General features: G+C 44.1%; 1 protein-coding gene across 5 annotated transcripts in view; it reads right to left on the bottom strand.

The window, feature by feature from the left end:
- Positions 1-19,846, bottom strand: part of PDE1C (phosphodiesterase 1C) — a 1,470,255-nt gene that overhangs the window by 174,333 nt on the left and 1,276,076 nt on the right. The window lies entirely within an intron of this gene.

Here is a 19,846-nt window from a genome sequence, read left to right as displayed (position 1 = left end):
AGAAGTTTTTCTCCAGCATGTTATGTGCTGAGGGGTTAATCTGCCATGTCAGGATCGTTTTTTTGTGAGTAGGTGTAAGAGATGGGTGGGTCGCCTACTCACCATATCTCCACCTCAAGGGTGTGGTTGGGGAAGTAAAATGTCCAGCCAATTTTTTTTCTGTTGTGTGTTGGGAGACAGGGAAGTCTTTAGTGTGGAGATCTAGTGAGGGCTGAAGCTTAGAGTATCCTGAGCGGGGAAATCCCGCAGTTATATGGACTGTGCTATTGTGCTATATGTTATCATTTGGTTAGCTGTTACGCCGGAAAGGCCATGTTTATTTTGTTTTCTAATTTATGATGTAATAAACAAGCAACTTCACTACCTCTGAGAGCAGCAGAGTGAGACAATCTACCACAATATCTGTATACACAGTACAGACCAAAAGTTTGGACACACCTTCTCAGTTAAAGATTTTTCTGTATTTTCATGACTTTGAAAATTGTACATTCACACTGAAGGCAACAAAACTATGAATTAACACATGTGGAATTATATACTTAACAAAAACGTGTGAAACAGCTGAAAATATGTCTTATATTCTAGGTTCTTCAAAGTAGCCACCTTTTGCTTTGATGACTGCTTTGCACACTCATGGCATTCTCTTGATGAGCTTCAAGAGGTAGTCACCGGAAATGGTTTTCACTTCACAGGTGTGCCCTGTCAGGTTTAATAAGTGGGATTTCTTGCCTTATAAATGGGGTTGGGACCATCAGTTGTGTTGTGCAGTAGTCAGGTGGATACACAGCTGATAGTCATACTGAATAGACTGTTAGAATTTGTATCAAGCGCTACAAAGAAACTGGCTCACATGAGGATCGCCCCAGGAAAGGAAGACCAAGAGTCACCTCTGTTTCTGAGGATAAGTTTATCCGAGTCACCAGCCTCAGAAATCGCAGGTTAACAGCAGCTCAGATTAGAGACCAGGTCAATGCCACACAGAGTTCTAGCAGCAGACACATCTCTTCAACAACTGTTAAGAGACTTTGTGCAGCAGGCCTTCATGGTAAAATAGCTGCTAGGAAACCACTGCTAAGGACAGGCAACAAGCCGAAGAGACATGTTTGGGCTAAAGAACACAAGGAATGGACATTAGACCAGTGGAAATCTGTGCTTTGGTCTGATGAGTTCAAATTTGAGATCTTTGGTTCCAACCACCGTGTCTTTGTGCGACGCAGAAAAGGTGAACGGATGGACTCTACATGCCTGGTTCCCACCGTGAAGCATGGAGGAGGAGGTGTGATGGTGTGGGGGTGCTTTGCTGGTGCTGGTGACACTGTTGGGGATTTATTCAAAATTGAAGGCATACTGAACCAACATGGCTACCACAGCATCTTGCAGCGGCATGCTATTCCATCCGGTTTGCGTTTAGTTGGGCCATCATTTATTTTTCAACAGGACAATGACCCCAAACACACCTCCTGGCTGTGTAAGGGCTATTTGACAAAGAAGGAGAGTGATGGGGTGCTACGCCAGATAACCTGGCCTCCACAGTCACCAGACCTGAACCAAATCAAGATGGTTTGGGGTGAGTCGGACCGCAGAGTGAAGGCAAAAGGGCCAACAAGTGCTAAGCATCTCTGGGAACTCTTTCAGGATTGTTGGAAAACCATTTGCGGTGACTACCTCTTGTAGCTCATCAAGAGAATGCCAAGAGTGTGCAAAGCAGTCATCAAAGCAAAAGGTGGCTACTTTGAAGAACCTAGAATATAAGACATATTTTCAGTTGTTTCACACTTTTTTGTTAAGTATATAATTCCACATGTGTTAATTCATAGTTTTGATGCCTTCAGTGTGAATGTACAATTTTCATAGTCATGAAAATACAGAAAAATCTTTAAATGAGAAGGTGTGTCCAAACTTTTGGTCTGTACTGTATGTGTGGAGAAAAAAAAACACAAGATTTCAGGAAAAGAACATCTCGCAAACCATTAAGCATGGGGGTGGATCAATCATGCTTTGAAGTTGTGTTGCAGCCAAATGAACAGGGAATTTTTCACGGGTAGAGGGAAGAATGGATTCAATGATATTTCAACAAATTCTTCATGCAAAGATAACACCATCTGTAAAAAAGCTGAAGTTGAAAATATAATGGCTTCTACATATGGATAATAATCCTAAACACACATCAAAATCCACAATAGGCGGCCTCAAAAGGCGCAAGCTGAAGGTTTTACAATGGCCCTCACAGTGACCTGATGTGAACATCATTGAAAATCTGTGGCTAGACCTCAAAGTAGCAGTTCATGCTATACGACCCAGGGATCTCACAGAACTGGAAGAATTTTATAAGGAAGAATGGATGAAAATCCCTCAAACAAGAATTGAAAGACTCTTGGCTGTCTACAAAAAGCTTTTACAAGCTGTGATACTTGCAATAGGGGGTGCTACTAGGTACAAACCATGCAGGGTGCCCAAACTTTTGCATTGGCCCATTTTCCTTTTTGTAATTTTTAAAATGTAAAACATGAAAACGTATATTTTTTTTGCCTAAAATACAAAAGGAAATGGGTCCTCTTTAACTTTAGGCCTTTTAGAGATCATTTCATCTTCTACTTGCTTAACTGTTCACTAGTGTTGAGCGATACCTTCCGATATCAGGAAATATCGTATCGGATTGGATCGGGCCGATACCCAAAAAGTATCGGATATCGCCGATTCCGATACTGGAAACCAATGCAAGTCAATGGGACACAAATATCGGAATGAAAATAAACCCTTTCTTTCCTTGTAGGTTAATTCTACATGAAGTAAAACAACTAAGAATAATGTAGAATGACATGAAAAGCCGGCAATTCATCAGCGGCATTCACCGGTACCCGACAATTTACAACAGAAAGAATAGAGCTTCACACATAGATTAGGTAGATAGAACCATGTCAGTCACATATATATGAAGTACTGTGACAGTGTTGCTTACTGTACTTGTCATTTAGTGTAAAGGATTTATTTTAAAAAATATTAGTGTTTTCGTGCACCGTCTCTTTAAGAAAGCCGGCCGGCAATTCAGCATCTGTACCCGACAATTTATAATAGACAGAATAGAGCTTCACACATAGATTAGATAGATAGAAACATGTCAGTCACATATATATGAAGTACTGTGACAGTGTTGCTTACTGTACTTGTCATTTAGTGTAAAGGATTTATTTAAAAAAATATTAGTGTTTTCATGCACCGTCTCATTAATAAAGCCGGCCGGCAATTCAGCAGCGGTACCCGACAATTTATAACAGACAGAATAGAGCTTCACACATAGATTAGATAGATAGAAACATGTCAGTCACATATATATGAAGTACTGTGACAGTGTTGCTTACTGTACTTGTCATTTAGTGTAAAGGATTTATTTTAAAAAATATTAGTGTTTTCGTGCACCGTCTCTTTAAGAAAGCCGGCCGGCAATTCAGCATCTGTACCCGACAATTTATAATAGACAGAATAGAGCTTCACACATAGATTAGATAGATAGAAACATGTCAGTCACATATATATGAAGTACTGTGACAGTGTTGCTTACTGTACTTGTCATTTAGTGTAAAGGATTTATTTAAAAAAATATTAGTGTTTTCATGCACCGTCTCATTAATAAAGCCGGCCGGCAATTCAGCAGCGGTACCCGACAATTTATAACAGACAGAATAGAGCTTCACACATAGATTAGATAGATAGAAACATGTCAGTCACATATATATGAAGTACTGTGACAGTGTTGCTTACTGTACTTGTCATTTAGTGTAAAGGATTTATTTAAAAAAATATTAGTGTTTTCGTGCACCGTCTCTTTAAAAAAGCCGGCCGGCAATTCAGCATCTGTACCCGACAATTTATAACAGACAGAATAGAGCTTCACACATAGATTAGATAGATAGAAACATGTCAGTCACATATATATGAAGTACAGTAATAGTGTTGATTACTGTACTTGTCATTTAGTGTTAAAATAAAGGATTTATTTAAAAAAAAAATGGCGTGGGGTTCCCCTTAATTTTAGGCTCTAGCGGAGGTTAAGCAGACAGCTGGGGCAAATGTTTGAAGCCTGGGAAGGGGGTAATACCCACGGAGCTTCCCAGGCTACTAATATCAGCCCCCAGCTGAATACCTAGCCTTTACTAGCTATTAAAATGGGGGAACCCCCCAAAAAAAATAACGTGGGGTCCCCCCTAATTTAATAGCTAGCACAGGCTAGGCAGACAGCTGGGGGCTGATATTAATAGCCCAGGAAGGGTGCCATGAATATTGGCCCCCTCCCAGGCTAGAAACACCAGCCGTCAGCCGCCCCAGAAATGGCGCATCCATAGGATGCGCCAATTCTGGCACTTAGCCTCGCTCTTCCACGCTGCCCTGGTGCGGTGGCAGGGGGTAATAGGGCTGGGGTTGATGTCAGCTTATAATGCCAGATGACATCAAGCCCAGGTTAGTAATGGAGAGGCGTCTATAAGACACCCCCATTACTAACCCCATAGTCAAAGTTAAAGAAAAACACAAACACCCAGAATAAAGTCCTTTAATTGAAATAAACACACAATTCTTTATTGTTCTAAATTAAACCATACTTACCATCACGCCCATTCCAGCTGAAGCCAACGATCTCCTGCAATAGAAGAAAAATAATAAAGCAACATCATCCTTACCTTTCAATGGTTCCCAGGACAGCTCCAGCTCTGCTACATCGAGATGACAGGCTGGACCGCAGCAGAACGCTGCCATCCAGCCTGTCATCCCGCAGACACTGAGAAGCGCAGGCATGCTTGCGCTCCTCAGTGTCTCTCTGTGACGTCATCCAGATGAGCTGAGTTCATGTCCAATGAACTCAGCTCACCTCATGCACGTCACTGACAGCGTGGGAAAATTCTCACGCTGAAGTGCTGAGTGCAGGAGAATTTTCCCACGCTGTCAGTGACGTACATGAGGTGAGCTGAGTTCATTGGACATGACCTCGGCTCATCTGGATGCCGTCACAGCCAGACACTGAGGAGTGGAAGTATGCCTGCGCTTCTCAGTGTCTGCGGGATGACAGGATGGATGGCAGCGTTCTGCTGCGGTCCAGCCTGTCATCTCGATGTAGCAGAGCTGAAGCTGTCGTGGGAGCCATGGAAAGGTAAGGATGAGGTTGCTTTATTATTTTACTTTTATTGCAGGAGATCGTTGGCTTCAGCTGGAATGGGCGTGATGGTAAGTATGGTTTAATTTAGAACAATAAAGAATTGTGTGTTTATTTCAATTAAAGGACTTTATTCTGGGTGTTGTGTTTTTTTAAATACTTTACTAGAAATTCATGGTGGTCATGTCTAATATTGGCGTGACCCCATGAATTTCGGGCTTAGGGCCAGCTGATAATGCCAAGCTGGCCTTAACCCCTTTATTACCCAGTGAGCCACCGCACCAGGGCCCTGGATGAGTTGGGTACAGCGCCAGAAGATGGCGCTTCTATGAACGCGCCATTTTCTGGGGCGGCTGCGGACTGCAATTTGCAGCGGGGGTGGCCCAGAAAGCTTGGGTCTCCCTGCGCTGCGAATTCCAGCCCCCAGCTGCCTAGTTGTATCTGGCTGGGCACAAAAATAGGGCGAAGCCCCACGCATTTTTTTTTTTAATTATTTCATGAAATTCATGGAATAATTAAGAAAAAAAGGGCTTCCCTATATTGTTGTGTCCGGCTAGGTACAAATAGGCAGCTGGTGGTTGGGGGCAGCCCGTTCCTGCCTGCTGTACCTGACTGGACACAAATATAGGGCGAAGCCCCACATAATTTTTTTTTAATTATTTCATGAATTTCCTGAAATAATTGAAAAAAAATTGACGTGGGGCTTTGCACTATATTTGTGTCCAGCCAGGTACAGCAGGCAGGAACGGGCTGCCCCCAACCACCAGCTGCCTATTTGTACCTGGTTGGACACAACAATATAGGGAAGCCCTTTTTTTCTTAATTATTCCATGAATTTCATGAAATAATTAAAAAAAACAAAACGTGGAGCTTCTCCCTATTTTTGTGTCCAGCCAGGTACAACTAGACAGCTGGGGGATGGAATCTGCAGCGCAGGGAGGCCCAAGCTTTCTGCCCCCCTGCTGAAAATTGCAGTCTGCAGCCGCCCCGGAAAATGGCGCGTTCATAGAAGCTGGATGCTGTACCTGGCTGGCATACAAAAATATGGCGAAGCCCACGTCAAAAGTTTTGGGAAAAATTAATTAAAAAATAAATAATAATTTAGGGACTGCATCTTTATTAACTCCTCAAATGTTATTTAGTGTTAAAATAAAGGATTTATTTAAAAAAAAAATGGCGTGGGATCCCCCATAATTTTAGTCTCTAGCGGAGGTTAAGCAGACGGCTGGGGCAGATGTTTGAAGCCTGGGAAGGGGGTAAAACCCACGGAGCTTCCCAGGCTACTAATATCAGCCCCCAGCTGAATACCTAGCCTTTACTAGCTATTAAAATGGGGGACCCCCCCCAAAAAAATTACGTGGGGTCCCCCCTATTTTAATAGCTAGCAAAGGCTAGGCAGACAGCTGGGGGCTGATATTAATAGCCCAGGAAGGGTGCCATGAATATTGGCCCCCTCCCAGGCTAGAAACACCAGCCGTCAGCCGCAACAGAAATGGCGCATCCATAGGATGCGCCAATTCTGGCACTTAGCCTCGCTCTTCCACGCTGCCCTGGTGCGGTGGCAGGGGGTAATAGTGGTGGGGTTCATGTCAGCGCCAGCTGCCATGAAGCCCAGGTTAGTAATGATGGGCGTCTATAAGACACCCCCATTACTAACCTACAAAGTGTTAAAAAGAAAAAACACACACTACACCCAGAAAAAAATAATTTATTTGAAATAAAACACACAATTTTATTTAATTCTTAGTTTACTAAAAATAATAGTTACCTGTCCACGTTCCTGCGCTGATCTCCCATGCACAGCTGTCACATCTGGAGATGGTGACAGCTGTCATGGCTGCTGTAAGCTCACGCTGCCGGGAACACGTCCGCTCCCGGCAGTGGGAGCCACTGACTGAGGTCACCGGAGTGCATTCAGGCAGCGCAGCTCCGGAGACCTCCTTTACGGCACTGCTGTACCGTGGGAATTTCTCACGATACAGCAGGGCCGTAAAGGAGCTAACCGGAGCAGCGCTGCCTGAACTCCGGTGAACCCTTACGGCCCTGTCATTCTAGCGGCGGCAGCGGTTCAGAGCGGTCACATTCTATGTGGCTGCTCTGAACTGGAGATCTTCGTGGGACACTCGTGGACTACTACGGAGGGGTAAGGATAAGGTTGTGGTTTATTATTTTATATTTTATTACAGGAGATCGATGGCTTCGGGGAATTAGGTGTCTAGGTGCGTATAGGTGTAGTTTTTTATTTTTTACTTTATTTTAGGTGGCGATCGGCGGGGACAGGTAATGTATGAACTAATTTCTTTTAGGTAACCACTGGCCACCAATGACATGTATTTAACATTTATTGGGGACACAGTAGGGCAATTTAAATAGCAGGATCAGGCTGATGGGAACTACTGCTCCCATTGAGCTGATCCTGCTGGCAGGAGTGGACGGGGGACAGACATAGGCCAATGGGAGTAGTAGTGTCACATCGGCCTATGTCTGCCTGCACGCACAGACACCGCGCACACCCGCACAAACATCGCACAGACACCCCGCACACACACCCCGCACACATCGCACAGACATTGCACACACCCGCACAAACATCGCACACACACCCCGCACACACACCCCGCACACACACCCCGCACACACACTAATCATGACGGGTCTGGGAGGTGAGGCTGACCTGTGCGGCCGTGGGAAAGTTCATGTGAGTTCATGCAGTCAAGCATGAACTCACATGAACCCTCTGAGGGCACCGCGGCGACTTCAAATGAACAGCTGATCAGCATCACCTGATACCTCAGCTGTTCATTTGAAATAACCGGCGAGAAAGCGCAGCACAGAACGGGAAAGCCGGCGGTGAAGTCTTTTCACTGCTGGCTTCCCCGCCCGGGTCCTTCGCTCCTTGGTGCTGCGCTCCCCGCCCGGTCCTAATTTACGATTGGGATTGGAGGTGGCGAGGGGAGCGGAGGATCGGGGTGGGAGGCTGCGGGGAAGCAGTATGGGGCTGTGTGATTGTTTAAAAGCCGCCGGCTTTTAAACAATCAGGAGAATTCTCCCCCGCTGGGATGGCATTCTGATGACAGGCTGGATCGCGCTGCCATCCAACTTGTCATCCTTCACAGACACTGCAGAGCGCAGGCATTATGGGAACTTCCGATTCCGGTATCCGATATTGTAAAAGTATCGGAATTAAGTATCGGAATTCCGATACCGCGAATATCGGCCGATACCCGATATTACAGTATCGGAATGCTCAACACTACTGTTCACAATAACCTATCTACCTGCCTATCTACCTATCTATCACACACATATATGCATACACACACATGGAGAAATTGTTGGCACCCTTCTGTTAAAATAAGAAAAGCCCACAATGGTCACTAAAATAACTTGCAACTAACAAAAAGTCATTTTAATATAAATCAACTATTGATAAACAGACATTGCTTTTGAATTCTGGTTCAACAGCAACATTTTTAAAAAACAAACCAATGAAAATGGTCTTGACAAAAAAGATGATGCCTTAGGCTATATGCCCACGATGCAGAAATGCTCTGTATTTTTCCTGAGCGTCTCTGCATCTCCCCTGGCAGAAAAAACGCATGTGGATTGTACATGTGGATTGTACATGCGTTTTCCTGCCAGGGACATGCGGATGTGAAGCGTTCTTCACATGCATTTCCGCATGCGGGTTGATAAGCGCTTTCCAAGCGATTTTACCATCACTTGGAAAGTGCTTGTCAACTTGGTCACACTATATAAATCCATGAAAACGGCATGGATTTATATAGTGTGACCTAAAGAATGGTTAAAAATAAAAAAATAAATCTATACTTACCTTCCGATGGCCCCCGCAGTCTTGCTTCGCTGTGTCCTGGCTGCCGGCAGATCGCGTGACACTGAAGGACCTGCCGACATCAGCATCGCGTGACCCGTCACATGACTATGACGTCAGCACAGGTCCTTCAGTTCATCGCTAGCTGCCGGCATGGGAGGACGAGCACACTGGGGGCCGTCAGAAGGTAGGTATAACATTTATTTTTTATTTTACTCTTTTTTTCACAGGTTCTATGGTACCCGGGTCCGGAGGAGAGTCTCCTGTCCTCCACACCCGGGTACCATCCGCACATTGGAACCCATGGAATGCGCATCTACATATACAGTGATGCGGAATACATGCATTCCAATGCAAGTCAATGGCGGCGAAAACGCTGCGCTTCCGCAAAATAATTGGTAGTGCTGCGTTTTTTTCCGCAGCGATAATCCGCAGCGGAAATTTCCGCAGCATGTGCACAGCACATGTGGATTATGGGGAACATGGCAGGCCTTCTACCATGCGTTTTTTAAGCGTTTCTGCAGCGTTTTTGCCGCTGCGGAAACGCTTAAAAAACGCATCGTGGGCACACAGCCTTACACTTAATATTTTGTTGCACAACCTTTTGAGACAATAACTGCAAACAATTTATGTAACTGTCAATGAAACTTCTGCACCTGTCCACAGGTAATTTGGCCCACTTCTGATGAGCAAATTTCCAGATGTCTCAGCTGTGAAAGTTGCATTTTCCAGACTACATATTTTGGCTACTTCCACAGATATTCAATAAGATTTAGATCAGGGCTCATAGAAGGCCACTTCAGAATAGTCCATTGCTTTTCTCATACCCATTCTTGGATGTTTTTAACTTTGTGTTTTGGATCATTATCCAGTTGGAACACCCATGACCTGCAACTTTCTTCAATGTTTCTGAAACTGGGCAGCACATTTCTCTCCAGATTGACTTGATAGTCTTAAGATTTTATTGTTTCTTGCACATATTTAAGACACCCTGTGACAGATCCAGCAAAGCAGTCCAAAAACATAACCGAGCTTCCTCCATGTTTCTCAGTGGTTACAATGTTATTTTCTTTGCATGCTTCTTTTATACATCTGTGAACATAGAGCTGATGTGACTTGCCAATTTTGTCTCATCTATCAAAGGCCACGTTCACATATTCAGTATTTGGTCATTTTTTTACATCAGTATTTGTAAGCCAAAATCAGAAGTGGAACAATCAGAGGAAAAGTATAATAGAAACATGTCACCACTTCTGCACTTATCATCCACTCCTGGTTTTGGCTTAAAAATACTGATGAGAAAAACTGACCAAATACTGAATATGTGAACATGGTCTAAAATACATTCTCCCAGAAGCTTTGTGGTTTGTCAATTTGCATTTTGGCAAGTTCTCTTGCAAGCTTTCCTCCTCGGCTATCTTCCATCAAGTCCACTATGGCCACAATTATGTCAGTGCAATCTGACACTGATGTACCTTGACCATGACGTTCACCTTTAATCTCCTTGAAAGTCATTCTGGGCTCTTTGGTTACCATTCCTATTATCTGTCTCTTTAATTTGTCCCTTAGATGTTAAACTTCTGAACAATATGTGCAACTGTTGTAAGAGGATTAAGAACATCTGTAGCTGAGTATACATTGAAGCTTAAATAAGCAATCATCGCCATCTGCCAGAGCTTGTAAGAATAGGAACAAAAATAAAACAAGCAGGAACCATAAAATAGGCGGAGTCAATGGATTAATCTGTATCAGGGTAGATGTATGGAAGTAGCTGGGCTGGCTTATAGCCAAAACTACCAGCACAGAGCATTGAAGTGAAACCCCAGTCTTGAGTGAGAAGAATTCAAGAGAGAGGGCCAACCAGAGGGATCGAGAGAGAGGGACAGACGATCAGAGGAATCGAGGAAGAGGGAACCGTGAGAGAGAGCCAACCAGAGGGATCAAAACATCCCGAGAGAGGGAGCTGATCAGAGGAATTGAGAGAGAGAGAGGTAGCCGATCAGGGGAACTCAGATGACTGCGGTATAAATTACGGTACAGAGGAAGCTTAGGGTCATGCTTCAGGAAACAGAGGTCTAAAGGATTAGTACCACTGACTCCCATTAGGGCCGGTACTGAGATTTTTCTTGCCGACTTACTGACTAAGCGACAGTGGTAATGATTGCATTAATTAAGAGAAAATATGAGTATATAATGATTGTTAATATGATGTATATGTTTTTGAAAAATTACATGTGTTATGACACAGATGGACTGCACTATGCACTTTTTGCACTTGTGTACTGTATAGATATGGATTTGTATATTGATTACTACTTGATTGGAACACCTATTTATATATCTATTGTATAATGATTCACTGCTTGAAAAAGTTCCACATTTGGAATGAAACGTTGCCCAGATATGATGGGTCAATAAACCACCACTTATTTGGACTATGGAGTACTGCCTTTGTCTTCTTTGGAGATATATATATTAGTGATGGGCGAGCACTAACATGCTCGGGTGCTCGAAGCTTGGGCCGAGCACATCGTGATACTTGGGTGCTCGACCCGAGCAACGAGCCCAATGTAAGTCTATGGGAAGCTTGAGCATTTTTCTGGCGGTCCCCCCGGCGGTCTGCACAAGGTCAAAAATTGCACATATCGATGGGAACAGTGCTCAATGAAACATGTCTGGCAGGCAGAATATATAGGCAGACAGGCAGGCAGGGTATATAGGAGGGTGCATGAAAAACATAGCAGGGCACTCGGAACACACTAGTGCCCTCCGATTTTCACACTCCCGTCTCTTTAAAAAAGCTGGCAATTCAGCAGCCGCATAAAGTTATAACATCGGTACCCGACAATGTAGAACAGAAAGAATAGAGCATCACACATAGAGTAGATAGATAGAAACATGTCAGTCACATATATAATGAGTACAGTGACAGTGTTGGTTACTGTACTTGTCATTTAGTTTTAAAATAAAGGATTTATAAAAAAAAAAAGTTGGCGTGGGGTCCCCCGTAATTCTAGTCTCTAACGGAGGTTAAGCAGAAGGCTGGGGCAGATGTTTGAAGCCTGGAAAGGGGGTAATACCCACCGAGCTTCCCCGGCTACTAATATCAGTCCCCAGCTGAATACCTAGCCTTTACTAGCTATTAAAATGGGGGATCCCCAAAAAAATGATGTGGGGTCCCCCTATTTTAATAGCTAGCAAAGGCTAGGCAGAGAGCTGGGGGCTGATATTAATAGAACAGGAAGGGTGCCATGAATATTGGCCCCCTCCCAGGCTAGAAACACCAGCCCTCAGCCGCCCCAGAAATGTCGCATCCATAGGATGTGCCAATTCTGGCACTTAGCCTCGCTCTTCCCACTGCCCTGTAGTGGTGGCAGTGGGGTAATAGGGCTGGAGTTGATGTCAGCTTATAATGCCAGCCGACATCAAGCCCAGGTTAGTAATGGGGAGGCGTATATAAGACGCCCCCATTACTAACCCCATAGTGATGGTGAAATGTAAAATAAAAACACCAACACCCAGAATAAAATCTTTTAATTGAAATAAAGACACAATACTTTTGATGTCAGCTGCCATTATAAGCTGACATCAACCCCAGCCCTATTACCCCACTGTCACCACTACAGGGCAGTGGGAAGAGCGAGGCTAAGTGCCAGAATTGGCACATTCTATGGATGCGCCATTTCTGGGGCGGCTGAGGGCTGGTGTTTCTAGCCTGGGAGGGGACCAATATTCATTTCATTTTCCGACTTTTCATGTTTCACTGAGCACTGTTCCCATCGATTTGGGCAATCACTGTAATGCCACAACCAACATGGCTGCTGCATTACAGTGAGTGGCAGGCAATCCCTGCATGTTGATTGGCGCTCTAAAAGGCGCCAAACATGCAGGACGGGGACCCGAGCTCCCGCCTGAGCATCGCGCAAGTACTCGGCGAGCTCCGAGCATCTTGAGTACTGAAATGCTCGGGCGAGTACCGAGCAGTGGTGAGCATGCTCGCTCATCACTTATATATATATATGTATATTTTGGCTTGAAAAATGTTCTGTGTACCGAAACATTGCTTTTTGGGCTCATTAAAGTCCATTTTTTTCTATAGAATTTTGGAGTGCTGCCTTTTGATATACTTTCTATTGATATGTAACAGTTTGGACAGACTGTTTGGAGGCCTGGCACCCACTAGTGAGTAATGATTAAATGGTGCTGTCTTTAATATTTATATTTATATATATATATATATATATATATATATATATATATATATATATATATATACACAATATATATATATATATACACATACAGTGCTCAGTATTAATCAGTATGCCCCCTTTGAAAAGTGAGATTCTAATCAATGTAAAATATATAGTCATAGTAGCTTGTATCTGTTCACATTTACTTTATTCAGTTAGGAGGTGCAGGTCAGTGCTTTGTGTACAATATATACATATATATATATATATATATATATATATATATATATATATATACAGTACAGACCAAAAGTTTGGACACACCTTCTCATTTAAAGATTTTTCTGTATTTTCATGACTATGAAAATTATACATTCACACTGAAGGCATCAAAACTATGAATTAACACATGTGGAATTATATACTTAACAAAAAAGTGTGAAACAACTGAAAATATGTCTTATATTCTAGGTTCTTCAAAGTAGCCACCTTTTGCTTTGATGATTGCTTTGCACACTCTTGGCATTCTCTTGATGAGCTTCAAGAGGTAGTCACCGGAAATGGTCTTCCAACAATCCTGAAAGAGTTCCCAGAGATGCTTAGCACTTGTTGGCCCTTTCGCCTTCACTCTGCGGTCCAGCTCACCCCAAACCATCTCGATTGGGTTCACGTCTGGTGACTGTGGAGGCCAGGTCATCTGGCATAGCACTCCATCACTCTCCTCATTAGTCAAATAGCCCTTACACAGCCTGGAGGTGTGTTTGGGGTCATTGTCCTGTTGAAAAATAAATGATGGTCCAACTAAACGCATTCCATTCTCCAGGTTATTACGAGTTTGTAGATACCAAACATGTACAGGTTCTTTTTTATTTAAGTGGTGAAAAAAAATTCCAAAGTTTGCTAAAAAAAAAAAAATGGCGCCATTTTCCAAGACCCGTAGCATCTCTATTTTTCGGGATCTGGGGCCGGGTGAGGGCTTTTTTTTGTGCGCCGAGCTGAGGTTTTTATTGATACCATTTTGGGTTAGATCCGATGTTTTGATCGCCCGTTATTGCAGGGGGGTGATTTAAACTTTTATATTTTTTTAATTTTTTAAAAAACATTTTTTTTCACTTTTTGCATGCTTCTATAGTCTCCATAGGAGACTAGAAGCAGCACTTGTCTGATCGCCTCTGCTACATAGAGGTGATGAGCAGATCACCTCTATGTAGCAGAAATGCTCCTGTGCTATGAGCGCCGACCACTAGGTGGCGCTCATAGCAATCAGCACATGACAACCACTGGGGTCTGCTGCAGACCCAGGATTGTCATGCCCACTCATCAGTGACCCACGATCACGTGACGGGGTCACCGATGGGCGGGGTAAGTGACACGCTTCCGGCGCAGCAATGTTAAATGCCGCTGTCAGAGATTGACAGTGGCATTTAACATGTTAACAGCCGCGAGTGGATTGCGATTCTACCCCCGGCTGTTGTGGGCATATGTCAGCTGTAAGAATCAGCTGACATATGCCCGGTTAAGTGTGGGTTCAGCGCCGGAGCCCACGCTGAACAGGGGGTGACAGCCTAGTCTGTACTAATACACCCCAGGCTGTAAAGTGGATATATATCTATATATATATAGATATATATAAATAATATAATATAATCCTGGGAGCGTACCTCTGTCTGAAGCCTTTATAGACTGCGCAAGCGCGACACGCTTGCGCAGTCTGGACCCCAGAGGTGAATGCATCCACATCCTAAACGAGGATGAGGATTGTGGCTCAGGAGATCACGGTATGCGTAAGCACTGAACGCATACCGCGATCTCTGGCACAACAACTTACCTATCTGGGATTGCCGCGGGGTCTCTTCGTGCCGGGGGCCGGAGGCCGGGAGATGAATCAGCTGTCAGAAACGGCTCCACTTTATTGAAGACCGGCGGCACTTTATTGAAGACACACTTGCGCGGAATGGGCAGGCGCTGATTCCGGCGCCACAATCCCGCAGCAGAACATGACAGAATGGGGGTGCAGGATGGCAGCAGCACATGACAGAATGTGGGCGCAGGATGGCAGCAGCACATGACAGAATGGGGGGCAGGATGGGAGCAGCACATTATAGAATGGGAGCGCAGGATGGCAGCAGCACATGACAGGATGGGGGCGCAGGATGGAAGCAGCATATGACAGGATGTTGGCGCAGGATGGGAGCAGCACATGACAGGATGGGGGCATAGGATGGCAGCACCACATGACAGGATGAGAGCGTAAGATAGGAGCAGCACATGACAGGATGGAGGCGTAGGATGGCAGCAGCACATGACAGGATGGGGGCGCAGGATGGGAACACCACATGACAGGATGGGGGCGCGGGATGGGAGCACCACATGACAGGATGGGGGCGCAGGAAGGGAGCACCACGTGACAGGATGGGGGCATAGGATGGGAGCAACACTTGACAGAATGGGGGTGCAGAATGGCAGCAGCACATGACAGGATGGGGGCACAGGATGGAAGCAGCATATGACAGGATGTTGGCGCAGGATGGGAGCAGCACATGACAGGATGGGGGCATAGGATGGCAGCACCACATGACAGGATGACAGCGTAAGATAGGAGCAGCACATGACAGGATGGAGGCGTAGGATGGCAGCAGCACATGACAGGATGGGGGCGCAGGATGGGAACACCACATGACAGGATGTGGGCGCGGGATGGGAGCACCACATGACAGGATGGGGGCGCAGGTAGGGAGCATCACGTGACAGGATGGGGGCATAGGATGGGAGCAACACTTGACAGGATGGGGGTGCACAATCGGAGCAGTACATACCAGGATGGGGTCAGTACATACCAGAATGGGGGCGCAGGATGGGAGCACCACATGACAGGATAGGGTCAGCACATATCAGAATGGGGGCCCTAGGATACGAGCAGCACATGACAGGATAAGGGCGCAGGATGGGAGCACAACATGACAGGATGGGGGCGCAGGATGGAAGCAACACTTGACAGGATGGGGGCGCAGGATGGGAGCACCACAAGACAGGATGGGGTCAGCACATACCAGGATAGGAACATCACATGACAGGATGGGGGCGCAGGATGGAAGCCACACATACCAGGATGAGGGCGCATGATGGGGGTAGCACATGACAAGATGGAGGTGCAGGATGGAGGCGCACAAAACAGGATGAGGGCACAAGATGGGGACTGCACATGACAGGATGGGGGCGCAGGATGGGAGCAGCACATGAAAGGATGGGGGCGCAGGATGGCAGCAGCACATGACAAGATGAGGGTGCAGAATGGGGGTAGCACATGAAAGGATGCAGGTGCAGGATGGCAGCAGCACATGACAGGTTGGGGGCGCAGGATGGCAGCAGCACATACCAGGATGGAGACCATATACCAATATAAATGCTCGCCACCCGGGCGTAGAACGGGTTCAATAGCTAGTATATATATATATGTATATATACAAAGCAGTGATCAGCATCGGCTAACAAAATAAAACAAGTATGAACAGGTACAAGCTGATGATGCAATGTTTTCCTTTCAAATCTTTTTTATTCCAACTTTTTGAACGTCTATGTTGCATCCCATAATGGCTGTTACACAAATTCTGTAATTTTTGCAAATGTTTTTCCATAAAAATAAAAGTTTTGCTAAAGTTTGAAAAAATGATTTTTCTACAGCAGTAGCTTTATCAAATAACACTGCACTGACATTGTCAAATAGCTATTGCATCTTACAAGAAAGGTCACATAAAATATTACTCTCTCTCAGAGTTGTGAAGAGAGGCTGAATAGATCATAAGAGTAAGCACTGCAAAACTGGACATTTATACGATTTGGAACATTAGTGATTTATTTAATTGTAGAGCCTTTATACTGCATCTGGTCACCACTGTTTGCATGTTCTCCTTCTGACTGACAGTTTAGTTTGGAAACTGGTTTAAAAACTATAAACCTGATGTCACGCAAGGTGAGGGAAGAAACAAGTGTACAACAACGGGAAGAGGGGGAAGGGAGCCCATCAACTAGGGAAAAGGGGAGTGGAGACCCCCTAGGCAGATCGAATATCACCCTGACTACACTATCATCCCTAAATAGGTTCCACACCTATCGCAGAAACCCTAATCCCTGAATGTCCCTAGAGCTAGGCCCTAGGTAGGGAGGGGAAAGGGTGAACATTAGTTAGGCCCCACTGTAACTAAAGACAAAAAGGTCTGCAAACAAAGGGGAGACACTTAGCTTGAGAAGACACCAGAGAGATAACACCAACTGTCCTCCAAGTGAAGTCCAAGAAGAAACTAGCCGACTACTAGCACTCCAGGCATGGACAGAGGAACATAGAACTATTACTGGCGACTCTCTGGAGTTTTTAACTACCAAGCAAGGGTGTGTCAATTACCAACAGAAGGTGGAGGTCGCTGCTGGGTACTAAACGAAGAAGGATATCTCTACACTACAGAGATGAGAGGATCAAGAAGGCATCTACAGCTGGATCCAGAGCGACTGTCTGTCACACTTGGTACACTCCTTGACACCTGATTCATTATTTTTTAAGTCATTATTTGTCTTATCTTTCTTTTTGTTCTTGCTAAGTTGCCCAATATAAGAATGATGGAGATCCAACACCCGAAATCTCCACTAATTAGCCGAAAAATGATCAGGCAGGAGATGTATAAAAGCAATGTAGTGGAAGACAGCAGCCACATACATTGCTTAGTGGCCTCTGCCAAATACTGCAGCTTATCTCCCATACACTTTGAATGGGGCTACTGTGTTCCACTCTATATATTGCTTCCATCTGGCGGCTGCTGTCGGAGCATATTCGGGTTGGTTGGTTGGTGTTGTGGCCATCTACCCTCCCCCATTGATCTAATTTTGATTATCAGTTGCCCTTGATCACCCCCTTTAAGGCATATATTTCTAAATAAAGTCTTTACAAAAAAAAACAGTTTTTGGTGTATACAGATTCTATACAGACATGCTGTCTATCAGTACTGATACTACAATCATGTTTTTCCCTGACCTTTGCCCTAACATCTACCGTCTGTGGACTAGCAAGGAGTCCTACACTTTATAGGTTGTCAACATATAACAGAATTTACAATATATAGGCTATTATTTTCAGTATGCTAAATGTCTAAAAACACTGTAACACGGAAATATTTTAATAAATGTTGCCCTGCTACATATGTGTCTTTATTTTACGAATGTAGCAAAATTGACATCATGTGCCATGAAAAGTTTAAGGTATCAGTTTTTTGAATGACTGCGAAAGATACCTCTAAAGGGTTCCATTGTTCAGCCATACGTCACCCATAGGGTCTTTGGTGAGAAAATACAGTGTGTATGTACATTTAACATATAATGTTTTTCTTTTTAATGGATGACAGGAGATTTTATTGCATTGATGTCATGACAAATGGTATCACTTACCACAATTTAGAGAAAAAATATAGTCCAATGTCTATACATAGCATAGCTTTTAGATTGTTATCCAGATTTTACAGTTTGACTCTAAATAAAATACATTTTTCCAACTATACCTATAATAATTTGTGACCCTAAATAAACTACACTGTCATCAGCAACTATCCTAAATCCATCAGCATGATGTAACATTGCTGCATATGTCATTTAAATTCACATTACATGCAAATATACATTATGAACAGGACCATATTTGCTAACAGGAACTGAAAGTCCTATGCCTAGGGCGGCGGGTTGCATGCAGTGACTCTTTTCACTGATAGTAAAACGAAGTTACACTTTTTAACAGCTTTCCTCTGCCTCCCACCAGACTAGTGCTTGTACAAGGGGGCGAAGGGGGGAAACCGCCATGATGACTATTCACAAACAGTGCACAATACTTTATTACTTTATTTCTTCTTTTATGCTAAAAGTGACATTTTAGAGGGTAACATGTTTACTGGTTTATTATTCAGGAAAACACTATAGCAGCAGGTGAGGGGCTTCATATGTGTTCATATGTGACATTAGGTCCCCTTTAACCACTTTCAAAAATGTTTAGTCTACATATTTTTCTTTTTTGTGTGTCCTTATTTTTCCATCAGCATAGCCGTATTATGGCTTGTTTTGTTGAGGTAGAAGTTGGACTTCGGAATGAAATGTAATTCCCACTTTGTTTTTGGGTTTGAGTTATGATGGTCATTGTGCAGTAAAAATGATGGAATGAAAGTATGATTCTATAGGTCAGTACGATTAAGGGGATGGGGTACAGAGGGGGTCCCACAATGTCTAACCACTAAAGGCCCCCATGCACATTAGACTAATGTCAGCCAAACCAGCCGATATCAGTAGGCTAGGCCCAAAGTCTAATGGGGACCTCCTGACTCTCCACAGTACAGCGATGTTTTCCAGTGACTGTATGGAGGTGTTAATTAGTTTCAGTATTGGGGGGGTTTACTTAGCAAAACTATGGTCGTATTTTCCAATCACAGTATAGTAATAATAGTTAGCCCCTGTATTTACTATTATTTGGGGATAGGAATGATTTATGTACAAAATTCTAGATTTTGGTATTTTCCAGTAAAGAGCACAAGTCTTGGGAGGCACAGTCCACACCAGTGACCAGGACCAAAGTGTGCGCTAGCCATCAATATCAACTGCTAATGCCACTAAGTATTTTATACATTTATCAATCAACTAAAATTGTGTCTG

This window comes from Phyllobates terribilis, unplaced genomic scaffold, assembly GCF_046119375.1.
Source record: "Phyllobates terribilis strain yellow unplaced genomic scaffold, ASM4611937v1 Scaffold_4__5_contigs__length_816908805, whole genome shotgun sequence".
NCBI lineage: Eukaryota > Metazoa > Chordata > Amphibia > Anura > Dendrobatidae > Phyllobates > Phyllobates terribilis.
The sequence above is the reverse complement of the archived record's forward strand: the minus strand, read 5'-3'. Positions and strand labels throughout refer to the sequence as shown.